Raw genomic sequence first — 21,738 nt, forward strand, 5'->3', positions numbered from 1 at the left:
TACAATATTTAGATATTCTTTGGTTGGATAGATTTCATTTTATTTAAGTATTTGTCTGATTAATTTCAGATTTCAGTGTTTAATGTATAGTACAAGATATAGTTTTGACTTCCATCTGACATATTGTCACAGAACTTGTTCATTCTTTTATCCCATCCATCAAACAAAAGATAAATTTACATTATATTATTAAGAGAAAAAGTAATTGTTGGGTAGTTTTAAAGCTCTTGATAATTTTCAGATGGCTGTGGTTGATATTGCAAACATGAAATAAAAATTATGTGCTTGTTTATATGCATGAAAATGTGCTGAAGATATTGAATATAGAAAGTTATTTGATTACAAATATATTTTCTTAAAGGAAAAAATCTAATAAGCAGAATAAACATATAAATATATTGTTTGCAAAGTGATACGAACAGAAATTATATTGTTTTAGTGAATATTGAAATTGAAGAGCTTCTTGTATGATCATTAGTGTGAAACAGAGAATTAAAAGTTTTCCTATTCTGAATTTCATTAATCAATTCATTCAGCTACATTTGACCTGTATCTTGAGATTGAGCATGATTCACATATATATTTCTTGAAGACAAAGCCTAGCATGTAATCATATATACGCTAAAGCAATGATTTTTTTCCTAAAAGAAGTGCAATAAATAGAAAAAGATCACAATTTTGAGATTAGCTACTTCATCAGTTATTTTTTAAAATTTTATTTATTTTTGGCTGTGCTGGTTGCTACACTTTGTTGCTACACTTGGGCTTTCTCTAGTTGTGGTGAGCAGGGGCTACTCTCTAGTTGCAGGGTACAGTATTCTCATTGTGGTGGCTTCTCTTGCTGCAAACAGAGGGCTCTAGGTGTGCAGACTTAGTAGTTGTAGCTTGCAGGCTCTAGAGCTCAGGTTCAGTAGCTGTGGCACAAGGGCTTAGTTGCCCTGAGGTATGTGAGATCTTCCTGGGCCAGGAATCAAACCCATGTCCCCTGCATTGGCAGAGGATTCATTACCACTGGGCCTCTAGGGAAGTCCTATCAGTTAATTACTGTCACAAAAAAATAATGCTGTGTACCAAGCACTCAAGCTCAACAGCTTCTAACAACAGTCATTCAATATTTCTTGCAAGTTTTCAGAGTTGGTGAAACTAGATAAGACAAGGAAGGGACCTTCTAGCCCAGCTAATATACATACAGGCAACTGAGGATTGGCTGTCTGTGTTGGGTTGGAGTCTCTGAGTAGGCTCATTTCCATTGTCGGTTATACTCCTCCTGGCATCCAAGGATTGTCTGCAGTAGAAGCACAAAAGAGGAAGCAGAGACATGCAGGGCCTCAAAGGCCAGGCACACTGTCAATCCCATCTCATTCTAGTGGCTAGAGCACATCAAACTGCTGATGCCAGAATCATCTGTTGTGAAAGAGATTGCCAAGTCACAGGGCAAAGAGGTGGATACAGGTGAGGGTGAATAATTGAAGTAATAAATAGAATCTATCTTGTCTCTGCTACTGTAAGACCCATTTAAGAATGTGCCAACCATGAATAGCCTGTTGATATCGAAAGGATGTACTTCTCAAGCGTCTGTAACTTGATCCCAACATTCAATGCCTTCACTCAACATGTCTTTGCTTGTTGTCTATTATTTTTGTGCCATCTTCAGAAATACCAGCATGCCATATAAGTGGACTGGTCACCAAATTGGATAGGATCACAGTGCACATGGTATTTAGAGATGCTATCAGTACATTGCATCTTGCCACCACATCACTGATCCATACGTCTTGTGTTCAGTGGTTATACTAGCTTCATTACTATAATGCTGTATTAAGTCTTTCTAACAATTTTGGGGCAAATACAGAGTACAAAAATAACTCTTTTAAAGAACGAATTTTCTTTTATGGCCACCCCATCCTTTTCCCTCCTATTTTACTATGTCAAAGAAAAGTCAAGCTTTGGGGAGATTTTTCCCATATTTATCTTGTTACACATGCAGTTTAAAACTACTTGTTTGCCCATGTGATGTTCAGATGTCCCAGAATAAACAGCAGTTGTTAAAAAAAAAAAAAAACTGCAAAGCCATTGACATAGTCTGATTCTCTTACTCTTTAACTCTGCTCTAACTGTGACCATAAAACAGTGCTTAAGATAAATCACCTTATGAAATATATTCTCTTTTTTCTTTTTTTTTTTTTTTTACTATTTTTTCTTCAACAAATGAAATCTAAAACTAAAACAACAAATAAAATAACTATTTTGGTGCTAACTGCTGCTTTCTAGACTTTTAAATTAAACACTCTCTATTGTAATATGTTTCAATAGATTAGAATATTATCTTCTGTGATAGTTAAACAGTTGTATATTTGATTAGTTTTCAAGAATCCAGAAATGAGAGTTAAGGTCTTATTTTTTCAGTGATAAAAATGAGTTTATAACATTTAGCAACATTCTCCAGTAGGTCCTTTTCTTTTTTGACCATACATCTTAAAATTACTGAATAACACATAGTAGTAAAACATGTAAATTAAAAATTTTCATAAAGATATCAAGAAAATGTTGACATTAAAGATATATAATTGTAATTTACTCAAAAAGTAGTCTTTTCTGCCTAAAGCTTCAAGAGGTCATTTCTGAATAATAACCAGTATTTGAGCAGTCTTGCAGTTTGCAAAGCATTTCCAGCCCTATATATCTGTGATTCAAGGAGGTGCTTGTTCAAAGTTAATTAGCAAATAAGATGCACAGCCCACATCCACATCTTGTGATTTCTAAACTTTGTATCTCTGCAGATATTCTGCCAGCTGCATAACCTTGTGAAACCTCTCCACTCCTGATCCTACCTTCCTTATCCACTCCTTATGTTTTCTTCAATTTATGTAAACTCAATTTATACTACATGCATCAGCAAGGTTCCCCTCAATTGTAGTCTGAATGTTATCTTCTGTCTTCACAACTGAATTGAGAATGTTATTACAGAGAGAGATCTCTTGTGCTGGATGTTTCTGTAAAAGCTGTCTCCTGTTCCCATCATATGCCCTTCATCTCTTCATACTCACCCACGCTTAATGCCATTTGGTGACTGAATGTAAAGAAACATTTGGTCATTAGTGTAACTAACAGCATTTCATAGTTCAAACTAATTGGATGTTTTCTGGTTTAGTACAGAGGGCTAAAGTGTGTGTGGTCATGTCTTGAGGATTCTATAGAAGTAAATGGCCTTGTTTCTAGAAGATGTGAAAAGTGTCTGATCTAAGTAGAGTTGGCTGAATTCTGTTGATCCCAGACTATCTCTCCTGAAGCTTAATTTTCTTGCTTTTCATTCAATAAAGTTCCTAAATCCCCTTCTTAATAAATTTATGTTTTTCTGCTCTGAATGTTGAAAGGCTTCCAACAAAACCTGAAAGCAGAATATTTCATCTCCTGGAGTTTCAATGAACTTTTTTTTTTTCCTTAATAGCTCAGTGAAACTGGAGAATAATTACTTTTTCAGTTAATGTTAAACTGATGGCATTTTTAAACAAAAAGCTGGCAGCAAATATTATGTCAAGCTATAGTGCACCAAAGAGCGGTTTTGGCCACTTTGCAGCTCACCTCTGAAGCATCAGACTTCTTTGTCGTGCCAAGTACAGCATTAAGAAAGAACACAATGAAGATAGAGGGGGATGCGGAAATTTTTTTGTTCTGGTTGTGGAGTTCTGTATCTCTACAAACTGCCACATGAGCCTGACTTCTCAATCCTATTTTAAAATAACCAGGCAGTCCTTTTGCAAAACCCCCACCCCAAATCTGTTTACTCATGATCTAAAAAATATGTACATATAAACAGGTTCATATTGATAAGCCATTCAAGTGTTTTAATGTTTCTCTGGTTTGTTTAAAACTCAGGACTAAGTCAGCTTTTTATCATGCTTTCTGAAATATTTTAAGAAGACTATAAAGTTAATATTTTCTGGCCATAAGCCAGGCATCGGTACATACTATACTGATGACTGAAATGAAGGATTGTAGGGCCAACTCATTCATATAACCTTAATAGATATTTCGATCAATCAGTACACATCAGAAACTATATTTCTTTTTTTTTAATGAGCAAAGCTCTGTGTTGGCTATTGTGGGGACATTTAGAAAAGATGAAACAGTTGGGGTTAGGACAGCTATATAAATAACTATATTTAATATACAGTAGGATGTATTGAGTTTAACAGTGAAAGTGCAAGTTGCTCAGTTGTGTCCGACTCTTTGCAACCCCATGGACTATAGAGTCCATGGAATTCTCCAGGCCAGAATACTGGAGTGGGTAGCCTTTCCCTTCTCCAGGGGATCTTCCCAGCTACGGGATCGAACTCAAGTTTAATAGTAGATGCACAGATAAAATGCTTTGTGGAAGAGAGGATGAGGTCTTCTTTTTGAAGGGACTGAGAGATGGTGAAAGAGGAATGGGGCAAAGTCAGAAGACCTGGGTCAGAACTGGGTGTGATGTGACCTTAGCGTGTTGACCAGAGACACGCAGGAGACAAGCAATCCAAAGTGAGAGAAATTGATTCTGAGTTGTAAATACAGAGTCAGGCATGAAGGTTAGAATCACAGAGCTGGGAGTTCAGAGGTGGGTGGGAGGGTCAGAATGACAGCAATTTGGGAACAAGTAAAGACCGATGCCAGAGAAACACTGGACAAAGTTTGTAAAACATGAGATTTGAGGTGGTTGGTTTTGGCTGTCTCCAAATGCTATGTGAGCAGGAAAAGGTTATGCCCAATTTTGCTGGCACTGGTGGCTGTTTTATTTGTGATATGTGTGTGTTTGTGTGTGTATCTGAAGAACTGGATTGTTAGTGCTACAGGTTACATGATTACTGCTATATTTATGTATGGAATAAAGCTTTATTTGATCTCGAAAACAATAAATGAATATATCATTCAGAATCTAAAAATCACCTTAAGCTTTTTACCAGTAATGTTTATGTTGAGGCAATCAACTAAATAGTATGTTTTTTTTTAGTCTTACTTTTAACTGAATAAATACAATTATAGCAGACATTGGTTATCTAAGTATATAAAGGAGGCAACCAGAAAATTAGTATACTTTGGTCTTGGTTGTATTATATGTTGTTTGGTTATGAGTTTTATTGTGGTGTACTTTACATGTCATAGAGTTCACCCATTTCAAGTGTACAAGTCAATGATTTTTGGTCACTTTGACAAGTAGTGTGAACATCACCATAAGTCAGTTTCAGGACATTTTCATGCCCCAGATAAGATCCCTTCTGCATATTTACATTGATCCCATCTGCATATTTAATCCCTTTCTTCACCTTCAGCCCCAGGTGACCACTAACCTACTTGCTTTTTCTGGATATTTCATATTTATAGAATCATACCGTCTGTGGTCCCTTGAAGACGCTGATTTCTTTCATTTAGCATGATGTTTTTGAGGTTCACGCATGATGTGGCATCTGTTAGCAGTCTCAACTAGTATTCCATCATATAAATATACTATATTTTGTTTATTCTTTCACCAATTGATAGATGTTTACATTGTTCCTGGGTTTTCACTATTATGAATAATGCTACCATGAACATTTATGTGCAAGTCTTTGTGTGCGTATATGTGTTATTTCCTTTGATTAGGTACCTGGGAATGAAATCCTGGATGATAGGGTAGTTTTATGTTTTTAACATTTGGGTAAATTGCCAAATTGTTTTTCAAAGTGGCTGCCATAGTTCTTTTATCTGGATGTTGATGATGAAGACAGTATCTACTGGTGACTGATTCTACCAGGTGTTTATTTTATCTTTGGGCTAGGGTTATGTCAGTTTTTATATATATATATATATATATATATATATATAAATGTGTGTGTGTGTATACATATATATATATAATTTTTTCCATTCAATTTTCACAAAAATTCCACGTGGTAGGAGGCCCCAACACTAGTATTCCCATGTAAATCTTGGCTTTCACTCTGTTCATCATTTAAGTTGCTCAAACATTAGTAGCCTAGTATTTAACAAGTATGCCTAATACTTCAAGGGGAAAGACCACCATGGTCTAAGTGAGAACAAGAAAGTTTCAAAATTTGTTGATATTAGAAGTCAGAATAATTTATGAACAACTCTAAAATAATGTCTGGTTTAATTGCGGAAGATGAGCGAAGAAGCATATTTCTTTCTTGGGTGACCCATTTATGCTAGAAATGTAGTGCATTTTCAAAGATAAGGAATCAGAGTGCCACCTGATTAAGTACCATGACGGGTACTGTCCCAAGCTGATTGTAACTCAAGCTTAGCTCATGACCATCCTGAGACTAGGCCGTTGGATTCTTCCAGAGCATGGCCGAGTCCTATTTCTTGTTATATCCCTGATGACTACATAGGAATAGGGGCATGATGTGTATTTTGGTTGATCAAATGTGGCAACAAATAAATATGCACTTTCAGAGATATTCTCAGAGGTATTAGAGTCAGATCACAGTGAATATATAACCAATAGAAGCATCACACCACAGAACAGATAGAGCATAATTGCTGAAACTCTAAATCCATACTAGCAAGTAAGCTCACTCTGGTACTTTAAATTTACCATTATGAATTTCCTCTCAAGGCCAAATTAAATCTGTAGGGGTACTTTTATTGCATGTAGTCAAATGTATTTGGTCTCACAGAATAATCTAAGTTAAAGATGGTCCAGTGAGAAACAGACATAGAGAACAGACTTATGGACATGGGCAGAGGGGAGGGGAGGGGAGGGTGAGATGTATGGGAAGAGTAACGTGGAAACTTACATCACCATGTGTAAAATAGACAGCCAACGGGAATTTGCTGTATGGCTCAGGAAACTCAAACAGGGGCTCTGTATCAACCTAGATGGGTGGGATGGGGAAGGAGACGGGAGGGAGGTTCAAAAGGGAGGGGATATATGTATACCTATGGCTGATTCGTGTTGAGGTTTGACTGAAAACAACAAACGTCTGTAAAGCAATTATCCTTCAATTAAAAAATAAATTAAAAAACATTTAAAAAAAGATGGTTCAGTGATATGGAACTTAGGGTATGGCAAACATTTGAAGAGGGGGAAAAAAGGCACATCACCCATGTGTGTGCTGTATAAAATGAAACAAAATAGTATCTAGATAAAATCATCATTTTTCATGTCAGTTAAGAGTTTGGGTTTAGATCCTAATAGCTTTTCAGATTTTTTTAAAGATAATTTCATCTATTTATTTGTTTTTGGCTGTGCTGGGTCTTTGTTGCTGCTCAGGCAGTTGCGCGCGCGCTAATCATCAGAGTTCTCGGGCTTCTCATTGTAGTATCTTCTCTGGTTGTGGAGCCTGGGCTGTAGGGCCTGCGGGCTTCGGTAGATGCGACACGTGAGCTCGGTAGTTAAGGTTCCCAGGCTGTAGAGCATACTCTATAGTTGTGGCACAGGCGCTTGTGGCATGTGGGGTCTTCCCAGACCAGGGATTGAGCCCGTGTCTCCTGCATTGACAGGAGGATTCTTTACCACTGAACCACCAGAAAAGTGAAAGTGAAAGTCACTCAGTTGTGTCTGACTCTTTGCCACTCCATGGACTGTCCAGTCCTTGGAATTCTCCAGGCCAGAATACTGGAGTGGGTAGCCTTTCCCTTCTCCAGGGTATCTTCCCAACCCAGGAATCAAACCCAGGTCTCCTGCATTGCAGGTGGATTCTTTACGAGCTACCAGAGAAGCCCCTCAAATATAAAAAAATATATAAAGTTAAAGGAACTTTAACTTAATAAATACTTAATGATTTTCTCTCTTTCTTTCTCTAACTGACCTTGAATGAAGACAGACAAACAAAGGCAGGTAAATAATTAAGGGAAAGATGTTGATTGATTATGCCATGGACATATTTCTTAATTAAAGCTAGCATAAATCCAGTGGTAGAAAGCCAGTGCATGACTAATACTTTCATACCCTGCTTCAGCATTTGCTCGGCAAACAACTTGGCAACAACCATCAAAAACCTTAAAAATACTTGTGCTTGTTGATTAGGTAATCCCTCTTCTTGAGATTTACCCTGAGAACATAAAGATAAATGTAAGAAACATGGAAATACTAGCAGAAAAATATTCTGCAGAAAAATATTAATCATAGTCTCTTCTTTCCATTTTTTGGCAACTTATTAGACAACAGTCCAGCAGTGCAGGAGATCTGGGTTTGATCCTTGGGTTGGGAAGATCTCCTGAAGGAGGGCATGGCAACTCCCTCCAGTATTCTTGCCTGGGGAATGCCCATGAACAGAGGAGCCTGACGGGCTACAGTCCTTGGGGCTGCATAGAGTAGGACATGACTGAGCAACTAAGCACAGCAGAGCACAGGGGGTGATTGTGTACATATCAGATGACTCAGTGGCATATAAGATAGCCATTAATAATGCTGGTGGTTACAATACCCTGTGATGACTAATAATGGAAGAGAACATAAAGCAATGTGTATATTTATATAACTGAATCACTTTGCTTCACAGCAGAAATTAATACATTGTAAATTGTCTAAACTTCAATTTAAAAAAGAAAAAAATATTACAATAAAAAACATAATGCTGGTGATTACAGTTTCGTAGAACACAGGACCTGGAGAAGGAAATGGCAGCCCACTCCAGTATTCTTGCCTGGAGAATCCACTGGACAGAGGAGCCTGGTGGGCTACGGTCCCCGGGGGTCGCAAAGAGTCGGACATGGCTGAGCATGAGCAGGTGCGCACAGGAAGATGCTCATGATAAAGTTGTACATAAACTTGATAGAAAGTCTTACATGCATTTAAATAAAGTTATTTACTTTTAATGCATGGAGGAAAAAATTCTGGGAAATTATACAGTAATACTAACAAAATTAGGCTCCTGTGATGAAGGACCCTGTCTCTCTTCTGTTTTCCAGTTTCTGTGTGTGGTTATGCAGTTATCAAGGAAAACAAAAAAAATAAGAATGAAATTAATCCTTACACTTTTAGTAAGAATAAATCTTTAGGCTTCTTTTCTTTAGGGATAAGTGTATACTTAGGTATACATATATATAGGGATAAGATGTATCCCTGTACATCTTTAGGGATGTGTGTATACAAAGTTTCCATATATCATGTTATTTAACTTGATCACTGTTTCACAGTATGAATAATATTCTTACCTTCATTTTGAGTGAGAAATAATAGCTTGGAGAATTCATTATATTAAGTAACATTCAGTAAGGAGTTAAGTACAGCATTGACTGAAATCCTAATCCTGGTCAATTCCCATGAGGGTATAACTTCTTAACCAGTGTTCTTGTCCAACCTTAAAACCAGAACTGGGGATTAGGTGATAAACTTGAGACCTTTCAGATTAACTGTGTAAAGGTAAAAGAAGTATCTTCTGGATTTTGGTTTTGCATAAACAGAAGTTTCCTGTGTCTGAATTTTTCACTTGTAGTTGGGACATTTGGCAAAATGAAATTGGACACGGGGGGATTGGAGGTCGGAGCAGGCAAAAGTTCTTGGCATATTTCCTCTTGATTAGTTTTACCAGTCAATGCTAAACCAGGATCCCATGCTTCTCTGGCCTAAGGGATCACCTGATTATGTTTTTTGGAGACAAGAGTATCTGGCCCTATTTGGTATTCCTGGACAACTTTCCTTCTTCCAAATAGAAGAGTTTTTGGAAATGTGCAATCTGTCCACAAGGAACCAGGAGTGATATTTCCTGCTCAGTGAATTGTAAAAGACAGTGTTACTGTAGCTGCAACCCTGATTTGAGAGCTGATCAAATGTGACCTTTCAAATGGAACTTGCAAGGGGTGGGTGGGCGGTATTTCCTTTCTCTTTCTTTAAGATGGTCTGACTCACCCATCTGATCAGCTGAGGCAAAATCCTCTAAGAACAACTCTGAATGAGAATTACAGTAACAGCCTTTGTCTGACAGCAAAGAGGTTTTCCTAAGGCAATGTGTTTGGCCTGGAGATGAGCCCAAAACAGTTTTACACTAGAGCAGTTGAGTTTGTCTCAGAAAAATATTTGTTTGTGCTGACTGGAATTTGAATGGGGAGTAGGAGGACCCGCCGGGTGTGTCTGAAGTGTGACAGTGTTTATTTGAATTAGATGGTAAAAAAGGGAGTCATATTGATTCCGGGAAAGAAGTTCTTTTCATTGGAAATGTCCACACTTTCAATCTCTGCGTGACTCTCCCACTCTCCTTTAGAATAGATTTGATGCTTTGGTTTTGGTTTAGAAACAAAAACAAACAAGCAGAGAAACTACTGTAGTCTCTCTCACTGTCTCCCAGTGATCCAGCCCAGCGCTGTGCAGTTACAGAAAGACATCAGCACAGTTTCCATGCTGCTTGGGGCAGTTTTTAATAGAGCCCAGAGGCACCCTGACATGTTTAAGAAAGGGGAAGAACTGAGTCAGTTTAGTTGAAATAACACCCAGAACTGGTACCATCACACCATATGGTAGGACTATGCAGCATGTAAAAATAACCACCCTTTCTTACATGTGCCACACTCAACCTTCTCTGTGAATTGCTAGAATTTCACCCAGTAAGGGACTATTTGGCTTCAATTTCCAAGTTCATGGTTTGTACGCCTCCTGCTCCAAAGAAGAACAATTTGTAACAATTTAGCCACTAATAAATAAATGATCCTATTGTGGTAAAACAAATAGTCTTTAATCATAGAATTTTTGTTGTATCCTTAATGAACATTGATTACCATCATGATAAAATGATGTGATCTGTTACAATAAATTTTTAAGTAAACACTGCTACACCTGCAAGCAGCCAGAGGAAGATGTGGAATCAATCCAGCAACCAACTTCTGTTTCTAACCTTTCACGTTCTCAACTGCCATTTGCTTTGAGAGGGATTTTAAATGAACATTCAACATTTCACAAAACTTGCTTTCTGTACTCAATAATTTATTTCTTGTTAGAACACTTTTTCTGGCTAATTAAGATGAATTGTTTGTAATGAACAGAAACCTGGCATTCATATAGATTGGCTTGAAGTCTGAATTCTAAATGACTAAAAGAATAGGAACCTTGAAATTAGAAAATGTTTACTTATGCTGCAATTTGCTGGTCAAAGATTCAGATTCATGATTTGGATTACCACACATACTTGGGTCACGATTTCTAAAGTAATGCCAATATTTCAAACATAACTTTCTTCTAATTAAGAGTTAAAAAAAAAAAACTTTTTGAAAAGGTCAGAGATTCAATTTGTGTGCATCTTAAAGATCAGAATTTTTCTTGGAAATTTACTAGTTGACTTTCTTCAGAGATAAGTTTCTGTAAATTTATACTTTCAGATTTTCTTTATTTTTTCAATTATTTGTCTAAATGACATTTTAAAAGGGAAAGAATGGTCAACTGACTCAATTTAGTGACCTTGGTTAAATAACATATTTCTATAGGATTGAACTAGATGCTCTTTTAAGGCCCTTTTCAGCTCTAAAATTCCATAATCCCAGCTAGTTTTTCTTCATTCTCATATACTTTAATTGCCCTCTGACTTGGTGGATTCTCTCTGAGTTTCAGACAAAGAACAGGATGTGGTCCAAGGTAAAACGGGACATTTTTACACACATACTTTAAAATGGACAATATGCTCCTCAGGGTGATCTTACTTAGTGGTTCCCAACATGTGTGAATGTGAAGGTCCCTCTTTCCCATCAAAATTTGAGTTTTTCCTCATGATTAAATTATACATTTTTCCCATGTAAGTATTGAGAAAATATATGGCAATAAAAGCTACTATGATAAAACAAAGAGATACAACTCCATGTTCATAAGAATGGCTAAAATCTAGAACACTGACGACATCAAATGTTGGTGAGGATGTGGAGCAACAGGAACTCAAATCTATTTTCTAGTGAGCATGCAAAATGGTATAGCCACTTTGGAAGTAGTTATAAAATTAAAGTTTCTTGCAAAGTTAAACAGACTCTTACTATATGATCTAGTAATTGTGCTCCTTGGTATACACCCAAATGGGTTGAAAACATATCTACCCCAAAACAAGCACATGGATGCTTATAGTAGCTTTATTCACAATTCCCAAAATCAAGATGTCCTTCAGTAAGTGAATGGATAAATAAACTGTAGTATATCCAGACAGTGGAATATTATTCAGCAATAAAAAGAACTATTAAGTCATGAAATTTAAATGCACATTGCTAAGTGAAAGAAACCTACCTTAAAAGGCTACACACTGTATGATTCCAACTATATGACATTCTGGGAAATACAACATAATAGATACAGTAAAAAGATCAATGGTTGCCAGATATTCAGGGGGAGGTAGGGTTGAATAGATGGAGCACACAGAATTTTTAGGGCAGTGGAACTATTCTGTATGATACTACAAATGGTAGATACATGTCATTACACATTTATCCAAAATCAGAGAGTGCATAACACCAAGACTGAATTGTAATGGAAATTATGGACTTTGAGTGATAATGAGGTATCAATCCATCTGTTATAACTCTGGTACAGGATGTTGATAGAAGGGGAAGCTGTGTGTGTGGATGCAGAAGACACATGGAACTCTCTGTGATGAATCTAAAATAACTCCAAAAAAGTCTATTAAAAGTTAAATCATTAAAAAAAAATACACTTACCGTATGATCCAGCAGTCACATTCTTGGGCATTTATTCCAGAGAAAACTGTGTACACCACACACATGCACACACACACAGAGGCTAATCTGACCTTGGCAACCCATCTAAGTTATTTGGAGGCTATTAATCAGAATAGTGGCCTTCCCAGGTGGCTCAGTGGTAAAGAATCCGCCTGCCAATGCCGAAGACACAGTTTTATCCCTGGGTCATGAAGATCCTCTGGAGAAGGAAATGGCAACCCACTCCAGTATTCTTGCCTGGGACATCCCATGGAAACAGGAGCCTGGTGGGCTACAGTCCATGGGGTTGCAAAAGACTTGGACATGACGTAATAACTAAACAACAACAACAATCAGAATGGCAGCTTGAGATTGGTTTGAAAACAGTGCTTGTACATTGTAGAAAGGGGGACATCTTAAAGGGTTTTATGCACTTGCAGACTGGGAACCACTGCCTTATGGTAAATGGCTTCATTTGAAATATTAACATCAAAGTCCCCCATCTTACACTGATTGAAAATTCTGAAAGAGATAGGAATACCAGACCACCTGACTTGCCTCTTGAGAAACCTTCCTGTATGCAGGTTAGGAAGCAACAGTTAGAACTGGACATGGAACAACAGACTAGTTCCAAATAGGAAAAGCAGTACGTCAAGGCTGTATATTGTCACCCTGATTATTTAACTTATATGCGGAGTACATCATGAGAAATGCTGGGCTGGAAGAAGCACAAGCTGGAATCAAGATTACCGGGAGAAATATCAATAACCTCAGAATGCAGATGACACCACCCTTATGGCAGAAAGTGAAGAAGAACTAAAAAGCCTCTTGATGAAAGTGAAAGAGGAGAGTGAAAAAGTTAGCTTAAAGCTCAACGTTCAGAAAACTAAGATCATGGCATCTGGTCCCATCACTTCATGGGAAATAGACGGGGAAACAGTGTCAGACTTTATTTTTTTGGGCTCCAAAATCACTGCAGATGGTGACTGCAGCCATGAAATTAAAAGATGCTTACTCCTTGGAAGAAAAGTTATGACCAACCTAGATAGCATATTAAAAAGCAGAGACATTACTTTGCCAACAAAGGTCCATCTAGTCAAGGCTATGGTTTTTCCAGTAGTCATGTATGGATGTGAGAGTTGGACTGTGAAGAAAGCTGAGAGCCAAAGAACTGATGCTTTTGAACTGTGTTGTTGGAGAAGACTCTTGGGAGTCCCTTGGACTGCAAGGAGATCCAACCAATCCATCCTAAAAGAGATCAGTCCTGGGTGTTCATTGGAAGGACTGATGTTGAGACTGAAACTCCAATACTTTGGCCGCCTCATGCGAAGAGTTGACTCATTGGAAAAGACCTTGATGCTGGGAAGGATTGAAGGCAGGAGGAGAAGAGGACGACAGACGATGAGATGGCTGGATGGCATCACCGACTCGATGGACATGAGTTTGGGTATACTGCAGGAGTTGGTGATGGACAGGGAGGCCTGGCGTGCTGCGATTCATGGGGTTGCAAAGAGTCGAACATAACTGAGCAACTGAACTGAATTGAATATATATTATTACCTCCTCACAATAACCCTGTCAAATAGATATGGTATCCTTTTACAGATTTAGAGATTGTGAGGCTAAATGATATCAAGAAATTTGATGATAGTGACAGAGCTTGTAAGTAGCAGAACTGTGATTTGAATACAAGTCTGTGCGATATTTAAATGATAATAGTGATGATGATGTGAAGATTGATTTCCATAGCTTTAAACAAGGACAGATTCTTTCACAATATGTTTATCATAACACCTCATAAGTCTCTCAGCTCTACAGTAACCTGCCAGAATTGAATGAATGCTAGTTACACAATTTAACTACTGTGCGATCTTCAACAAGCTACTAATATCTCTGTGCTTGCATTACCTTCCTAAAATGAAGTAATAGTACACTTGTGTTATAAAAATCACTCTGAGAATCAAATGAATTTCTCTATGTCAATATGTTTTGAATAGTGACTGGCCCATGGTAAGCATGAAATCTTGATTAGCTATTATTATTAAAATATTAAAAAGGCATTTTAGATGACATTACTACAGCATTGATGTTGTAGAGTGTTTATAGGTTTTCAGTGCCAATGACAACTGGTTTGAAATTTTGATTACTCAATATTCTCCATTCGATGTGGACCTCACTGGAACTGATGAGGTCCCCCACCCCTACCTGGTCTGATTGGATTCACTGCTGAACACTTCCATCAGGCGCCTTAGTTTGCTGAGCACCCTGATTGTAGAAATGGCACACATTTGGAAGGTGCTTGAAATGAAGGCTGTGGAGCCAAAAATTTCTATTTTTGAAAATCCTATGAAACATAAATTACGTAGGGTTCTTTTATTGCAGAGACTGTGAGATTATTCTTATTTGGTCATTTACAATATTGGTAGCTGGGATAACACAGTGTCAGTGTTGATGAGGACTCAGGGTACTATAAAGTAAGTTTAGAAATGTATTTGTGAGTCTTCATATTCTGTAAGAAAAATATCTTCAAACCTCAAGATTGTTCTATGTTAGGTTACATAGTTTGAAATTACATTAGTTGTAGAAACATCAACTTGTCTGACATCAGATACATTTCTCCCTGAGAGGAAGATTGAAACAGCATTATGAGACAGTTAACCAAAATGAGATGGTATATTTTTGACACAGCCTAATGTTCATTCACTAGGGCTCATATGATTCTATTCAGCATTGCACATGAAAGTTTACTCATTTATACACAGAAAACATATTTAACTTGTTTGTGGCAGAATCTAGTAGACAAATCCTTTCTTTCATTGATTTTTAAGATAAAAATTTACATTTCTAGAACTATGTTTTCAAATCATGATTGTTTACCCTAGGTTTGTACTTCTCTTTAATTTTAAAAGTATCTTTCTGTTTTTTCTGACAGTAAAATGAAAACTGTTGTTCAGTTGTCAAGTTGTGTCCAACTCTTTGAAGAGTCCAACTCATGAAAATACACAATTCCAATTGAACTCCAACTCTGGATTCAGAGATGACTTTTAACTGAGGCTGGATCGACTGTGACTGCAGCAGATGGTAGCACATGACGTATGTTTTATTTCTGGTCATTAGTAACAATATGTATGAGAGACTTTAGGGTCTCAGAAGTTATGACCCAGAATATTTTATAATTAACTTGTAATTTAGTATTTAGCAAATAAAAGTTTACAGGGGCTTCCTTGGTGGTCCAGTGGTTAGGAATCTTCCTTCTAATTCAGGGCACATAGCTTTGATCCCTGGTTGAGGAAGTAAGATCCTTCATGCCACAGGCCAACCAAGCCTGTGTGCCACAACTAGAGAACACTGCATCGAAGACCCAGCACAGCAAAAAAAAAAAGAAAAGGTTTGCAAGTAATTTTGAGAAAATAGTCCAGATAGGTAAACATTACAGGCTTATTTACTTCATCTTGTATGTATGGGACAAAAGAAATAAGCCATGTGAGATATGTTTAATGATGGAAACAGTTAAAGAAGATAAAAAATTCTTAAGCTAGAAAATACTCCATGAGAATGAGTGGAATGAATCTGGTGAGGCCTGGAACAGATGCAGAGAGATCTCTTTTTGTTCCTGACCCCCTGAGGCGAAGCTTACATCAGAAAAGCAATGTGCATATCATTAAAAACTGTAGTCTTGAATCTGCTGTAAATCTTTGATTTTTAACTCAAGAATGCAGTCTTCCTGCATCCCGACAGGGACAGAGAAAGGAATCAACATTTTTTCCTCCTCGAGTTAATTAAGAGTCTGCTGTATCTTTAAAGAGTCCTTATTCTTACAAAGAAAGAAGATGATGGAAAGTGTTTAAAAATGTAATAGATGCTTCTTCAAAGAAATTAACATAATACATTTGGGAATAGGATCACTGCAAAATGAGAATTTTAACTATGGTATTTGAAATCCACATAGCCAGATAAGCATGCCTGGAGAATGTGAATTTAAATAAATATTCTGTTGGTACCTATTGCCTTTGTGGAAATTTCTGAATATAGTAATTGAGTCATTTAGATAGAGTGTAAAGTATAATATTTCTATTTTGTAGGCCTCCGAGTTGGTGGAAGATGAAGTACAAGGAACTCTCAAGAGTCTTCTCCAACACCACAGTTCAAAAGCATCAATTCTTAGGCACTCAGCTTTCTTCATAGTCCCAACTCTCACATCCATACATGACCACTGGAAAAACCATAGCTTTGACTAGATGGACCTTTGTTGGCAAAGTAATGTCTCTGCTTTTTAATATGCTGTCTAGGTTGGTCATAACTTTCTTCCAAGGAGTAAGCGTCTTTTAATTTCATGGCTGCAGTCACCATCTGCAGTGATTTTGGAGCCCCCAAAAATGAAGTCTGCCATTGTTTCCACTGTTTCCCCATCTGTCTGCCATGAAGTGATGGGACTGGATGCCATGATCTTAGGTTTCTGAATGTTGAGCTTTAAGCCAACTTTTTCACTATCTACTTTCACTTTCATCAAGAGGCTTTTTAGTTCTTCTTCACTTTCTGCCAAAAGGGTGGTGTCATCTGCATATCTGAGGTTATTGATATTTCTCCTGGTAATCTTGATTCCAGCTTGTGCTTCATCCAGCCCAGCGTTTCTTATGATGTAGTCTGCATATAAGTTAAATAAGCAGGGTGACAGTATACAGCCTTGACGTACTCCTTTTCCTATTTGGAACCAGTCTGTTGTTCTATGTCCAGTTCTGACTGTTGCTTCCTGACCTGCATACAGGTTTCTCAAGAGGCAGGTCAGGTGGTCTGGTATTCCCATCTCTTTAAGAATTTTCCACAATTTATTGTGATCCATACAGTCAAAGGCTTTGGCATAGTCAATAAAACAGAAATAGATGTTTTTCTGGTACTCTCTTGCTTTTTAGTTTTTCTATTGATATCATTAAATACTTTTAAATAATGTATATAAATGTTTAGTTTTTCTTTTCTTAGCAACTGCAAATATCTCTTGATGCCCCAACTTGTTAAAACTTCTTTTTCCCCCTACGTATCTCTTTCTTAATTCTTTTTTCATCTTGTTAGCTGTACCTCGATATAGGCAAAACTGATATGTGCATTCAGATCAGTACATATATTAAATCTTTATTTAGCTGATTTTAAGATCTGAAAATAGATATATGGCCTTTCCTTTCTCTCCATATCCCTGGTACAGTAATTGCTTCAAGGACAGACTTACAATTGGGTTAGTTCACTAAAATGCAATTCCAGGACTTTTAACTATTGGAAAAGAAACACTTTTCCCAATAGTCACAGACCTCTCCTTCAAAACCTTCTATTAGATGTTTATAGAACCATATGGATCTAGCCTTTATTTCTCATGATTTTTCTCTTATATTGTCACTTTTCTTTTTAATTTTATATTCTGGGAAATTTCTTGTCCTTTTTTTTCCAGCTAATTAATGATGATCTTTTGCTCAGGCAATAGTTACCTGACAACCTTAGTCTTAATTTTTAAGAACCATTTCTTGTTCTCTGAAGTGTCTTTTCTCATAGCAGCCTCTTCTTATTTTATAGTTTAGTTATACATGTTCTTAAATTCCTTAAGGGATTAGAACTATTTAAAGTTCTTTCCTTATTTTTTTAAAGAAAAATTTTTATGTTTTTTATTATTATTGTTTCCCCCTCAGGGTCAGTTTTCCTTATTGTTTGTGTTGGTATTTGTCTTGCATAATCCTTGTGTAACACAAGTGTCTCGTGTCCTTGGAGTCTGGACTGTGGTGATGTCTCCAGTGGTGCCTTCTACCATCTTCTTGATTAGTGGATCATTGTAGGTAGGATTTGCAGAGCTGAGGCAGGGGCTCTGTGAGACAAGGGAAGATTGCCTTGTTTCCCCACAAAATGAGTACTCTTTTAAAGTATCCACAAGTCAGAGGGCATTTCTGCAACAATGGGAGCAAAGAAATCCTTCAGTCTGATGTCACATGGACAGTGGGCTCCATTTGGATGCTTTCCAGCAAGAAGATGATGTCGGAAAATAGGAAAGCATAATAAACATCCTAATTGCCTAAGTCTAATGCCAACTCAGACAGTCTGACTTTTTCAGTATATTTATGTCTTTGATCAGAGTGGCATGTGAGATGCAATGAAATAGCTGGTATCCACAGATGATATCCATATACCAGCAGCATTGGACACTCCAGATAGCCTAACCCAAACCTAATAAGAAGGTCAGTATCAGTTCAGTTCAGTTGCTCAGTCGTGTCTGACTCTTTGCGACCCCATGGAGTGTAGCACACCAGACCTCCCTGTCCAAAACCAACTCCCTGAGTTTACTCAAACTCATGTCCATTGAGGCAGTGATGCCATCCAACCATCTCATCCTCTTGTCGACCTCCTCTCCTCCTGCCTGCAATCTTTCCCAGCATAAGAGTCTTTTCAAGTGAGTCAGCTCTTCGCATCAGGTGGCCAAGGTATTCAAGTTTCAGCTTCAACATCAGTCCTTCCAATGAACATTCAGGACTGATTTCCTTTAGGATGGACTGGTTGGATCTCCTTGCAGTCCAAGACATTCTCAAGAGTCTTCTCCAACACCACAGTTCAAAAGCATCAATTCTTCAGTACTCAGCTTTCTTTATAAACCAACTCTCACATCCATACATGACTACTGGAAAAACCATAGCCTTGACTAGACGGACCTTTGTTGGCAAAGTAATGTCTCTGCTTTTTAATATGTTATCTAGGTTGGTCATAACTTTCCTTCCAAGGAGTAAGCGTGTTTTAATTTCATAGCTGCAATCACCATCTGCAGTGATTTTGGAGCCCCCAAAAATAAAGTCTACCACTGTTCCACTATTTCTCTGTCCCACTATTTTCACTGTTTCTCTATCTATTTGCCATGAAGTGATGGGACAGTGAAGATCAGTATACTCAACCTTTAATATAACATGACATTTCTCAATAAAAGAAAGATGGACCACTCCAGACACATGGCACACTTTTCAGAACCCTTGAGTCTCCTACCCACACTGCCCTGGACAGCATTATTGGGGAAGATGTTGGATGGAGATCATTAGGAGCCCTCATGTACCACCTTTTATTAATATTTCCTCTTCCCACGTATAACATTTTTAGAAACATTTCTTCAAGATTCGGCTTGGCAGGGAGTTCATGTGTTTATTCATGTAAATGTACATTTAAACATTCAGTAATCATGACAAAACCATGCCAATTTAGAAATGTTTGCAAAGACAAATAGAAGGTCCATAACAGTCCCCCCAAATTATATGCATTTATAGGGTGTGTTTAATCTTTTTGAAATCAATTTGACAATTTCTACCTGTATGGAAGTTTTTTAATGTCTGTCATGATTTTGATGTTACTAAGGCACTTAAACCTCTGATTATTCTCAGTCTGCAATCAAGGCTACTACAGTAAAATGTGCTAAAACCTGTTTTAGTCATTGAGTAAATGTTACTCACCAAATACTATACTGAAAGAACAAACTGGTTTATTGTATTAGCAATAAAGTATGTAGACAAGTAAATACATTAATGTTATATTAGTAACAGCTAAGAAATAGTATATAAAAACAATAACTATTAAAGTCTAATGATTGGCCTGATTAAGGTAGTTAAAATCACTCTCACGTGACAGTCAGGATCTATGTTAGAGATGATTAATTTCTGTGATTAAAGTATCACGAATCTCAATTCACACTGCTAAAAACTTATTTGTTAAAATCAATATTAAAAAGGAGCAATATATTTAAAGTAGTATGAACACTACCTACAGTGAAATTAGAAAGAATGAGTTGAATCAACCATTGTGTTCACTTTCTTTCTTGCTTTGTATTTTAAAAATACAGGTTTTAGTTGAAGTCTTAAATACTTATGGGTTAGATACCTTGTGTAATCAAATGATCTTTGGTTTGACAAAGCATGGACAGATACACAGCTGAAGAAAAATGTGTATTATGCTTCTCACTTAGTATGTACAACCTGATACACTTATGATAGTTAGATCCTGTGTTCCTCTACATAACTAGCAGCTGTCCCAATTCCAAAATGCCTTCTATTTTACCATTTTTATGGTGCCTGACAATCTCTCTAATCACTTGAAGCTATTCTTGTGAATTCAGTTATTGTTATATGTTATTTATCACACTAATTAGACGAAACCACACACTGGTTTGTTGTTTGAAGTTATACATAAATATTGCTTTCTGAGATTGAATGACTTAATGTTGTGATATTGAAATGGTTATAATCTAAGTTTTAAAAGAAAAGGATCATTCTAATGAATCTTTTATTTTTTTATTTTTGACAGATTGTCAAATTATTAGGGGCCACATGTTGACTCTAAATATATAGCAATCAGGAATTGTACAAGTGTTTTTATTTTAAACAAGTAATTTGGTTTTATTATAAAATTTATCTAGACAGCTAAATGAAAAAATAAAATCAACAATTTTCTACATATATGGGATGCTAAGTTGAAGGAACATCTTCATTTTATAATGTACACAATCAAATAAGATATAGATTCATATGTGATATCATAATGTGATATCTTAAAATTCCACTGAAGTTGTATGATAATGTGACAGAAGGAATACCTTTTTCAGTGAACATTTAAAAGCAACAGACATTTTAGAAACATTGAATAGGTTGGACATTTGTCGCCAAAAAATAAAAGTTATTAATAAGGAATTCTGTTAATTAAACCTTAATTTGAAATTAAGGAGATACTCAGTAATATTCCTATGTAATTTTACTTTCTAAATCAATATTTTCATTAAATTTTCAGTTGACGTTGTGACAGCTTATAGTCTTTATTAACAAAACTATATATATATCCTATTTATAAATATATATTTTATTTTAATTTATGTAAGTTTACACATATGTCTTATATGTAATAAAATAATTGTGATAGTAAAGAATTTGCCTGCAATGCAGGAGACCCAGGTTTGATCCCTGGTTCGGGAAGATCTCCTGGAGAAAGAAATGACAACCCACTCCAGTATTCTTCCCTGGAAAATTCCGTGGACACAGGAGCCTGGCGGGCTGCAGTCTTTGGGGTTACAAAGAGTCAGACACTGGTGAACAACACACACACACACACACACACACACACACACACACACACACA

The 21,738-nt window shown here is 36.8% G+C and overlaps 1 protein-coding gene across 1 annotated transcript in view; it reads left to right on the plus strand.

Annotated features, from left to right (window-relative positions):
• The window catches only part of LOC145518095 (uncharacterized), a 574,529-nt gene that overhangs the window by 315,084 nt on the left and 237,707 nt on the right, over positions 1 to 21,738 (plus strand). Inside the window, exons 4-6 of the mRNA XM_081521690.1 lie at positions 15,536 to 15,696; positions 16,686 to 16,860; positions 18,713 to 18,815. The gene's annotated coding sequence lies outside the window, so the exon portion shown is untranslated. The remainder of the gene's footprint in view (positions 1 to 15,535; positions 15,697 to 16,685; positions 16,861 to 18,712; positions 18,816 to 21,738) is intronic.

Source organism: Giraffa tippelskirchi, chromosome 8 (genome assembly GCF_054371585.1).
Source record: "Giraffa tippelskirchi isolate mGirTip1 chromosome 8, T2T-mGirTip1v1.2.pri, whole genome shotgun sequence".
Taxonomy (NCBI): domain Eukaryota; kingdom Metazoa; phylum Chordata; class Mammalia; order Artiodactyla; family Giraffidae; genus Giraffa; species Giraffa tippelskirchi.